The sequence below is a fragment of the Apis dorsata genome, unplaced genomic scaffold (assembly GCF_000469605.1).
Source record: "Apis dorsata unplaced genomic scaffold, Apis dorsata 1.3 scaffold_168, whole genome shotgun sequence".
Classification (NCBI taxonomy): Eukaryota; Metazoa; Arthropoda; class Insecta; order Hymenoptera; family Apidae; genus Apis; species Apis dorsata.
In genome coordinates, this window is record NW_006263456.1 from 409,589 (window position 1) to 411,587 (window position 1,999).

General features: G+C 37.3%; 1 protein-coding gene across 1 annotated transcript in view; it reads right to left on the minus strand.

The window, feature by feature from the left end:
• LOC102677099 (CUGBP Elav-like family member 2) overlaps positions 1-1,999 on the minus strand; it is a 197,121-nt gene that overhangs the window by 184,844 nt on the left and 10,278 nt on the right. The window lies entirely within an intron of this gene.

Here is a 1,999-nt window from a genome sequence, read left to right on the forward strand (position 1 = left end):
AAAAATTTCAATCATCGAAAGACTATCCTCAACATAATCACGCTCAAAAAATTCTCAACTATAATTACAATCAACATTTATAGAAAAAAACGCAAATTTAGCGTTCAAGAAAAATCATAAACCACAAAATCGTTAAAAGGAATTATTTATCCATTCGAAAAATTATTCTCAATTACTACTCTAAAAAAAAAAAAAAAAAAAAAGAAGACAAATCCGAAATTTCGAAGTACACAACTTCACAAAAATTCGCCATCGAAAGAAACTATTCCATCAACAGCAGCACAGAGAACGACAAGTCCTGTTCGACGGGCCGTCTTTCATCGTCGAGTTCAGATCTCGGACCCAGGAACCAAGGTAAACACGGAGAGAAGTGGATCGGATATTCGCGGTTATGAAACGCAAATTTCGAATTCCACGGCCGGCTCCACGAGGTAGTAGCACGTATGGGCACACACAGGTATATATATATATACATATATAGAGAGGAGGATACGTTTCGACGTAAAAGGCCAAGGGACACACCGAGCAGCTCGATCAATAGCTCGAGAAAGTGGCGGCCGACGACGACCAACGTTTCTGTCTGGGCATCGATCCTCGCGTGTCCCGCGTATACGAGTACTACTTACTTTCCGTCTCTTCTCCCTACCGTCCTCTCCCTGCGTTTCCTGTATTCGTTATCGACGACCTCGGCGTCGACCTTCCTCGAGACGAGTGACACAGTGACGAGGGCAGAAAGAGAGAGAGAGAGAGAGATATAAGAGGGGATCGAATCGAGGGGGAGTTGTCGATGCTAATGACTTGTTTTAAGGGAGGTTGCAGATTTCTTGGGAGAGACATTGTTACTTGGGGAGAATACAGAGGAAATTTAGCAAAGCAAATAGGTATTGAAATTTTCTATTATTCGTGTTAATCTGGAAGTAACGATGGAAAGTTTCTTCGAAAATTTTTTCAGTTTCTCAATCTATCGATAGAACAATTTTTTTTTTTGTTTTTGGAGGTTTAAGGAGGACCTTTTTTAGAAATTTATTCAGATTTATATATGAGAATGATTTATATATTTATTTTCGTAGATCTAAAATTCGTATCGCGTTTGGGGAAAAAGATCGAATAAATAAAGTCGAAAGCAGGGGAGAGAGAGAAAGAGAGAGAGAGAGAATAAGATGGAAAATGAAATAAGAACGATTCGTCATCGGGCCACGACGTTCCCAGGATCGTTCAATCTTGCCGCGTTTCGCCAGAATTATTTCATACTCGAATTATGTTCGAGAATGCCACCCCTTCTCTGCATCCATTCGCGCTTGTCACACGAGGATGAGAATGGCGTTTCATTGCCAAATTCGGTCGATCGTGCAGTCACGATTTTCGCCTCATCCTTTATATATATTATCTGATAATATTTGTCTCTTTTGTCGTCTTTGTTCAATTCATTCACCTTTTCTCAGATTGTCTGATTTTTAACAATTCAACTGTTGAGTTAAAAGGAAATTTGTAAAAGCGTGAATCTTTTGTCGATAGAATAAAGATAGAGAAATCGAACGATTCTTAATGCGTAATCGTACAAGAATGACGTAAATACGGTTCAACAAGAAAGAAATATTCCTCGAATATGGTAAATCGAATTATATCATCGAATAAATTTAAATACATGCGAATGAATAATAAATAACACGATACGAAATTATCGGAAGAATTGTGTTTTGAAGAATTGTGAAAAGCTCAATTAATATTCGTAGCATTAAATAAATTTTCTAATAAATCGCCAAATTCCGCATTACCAAGTCATCAAGCACGTATATATTTCAAAAAAAAAAAATTACTTTACCCGTCTTTACTTCAGTTCATCGAAACAGTAGAATCAGAACAATTTGACACGTTCACAACTCGATAATCGATTTCATCGTTCAAAATTGTTTTTAATTTAAGAAACAAAATTTTTCGAATCGATCGACGATAATGACGAGGAATACGGAAAAGAAAGAGAGAGAGAGAGAGAGAGAGA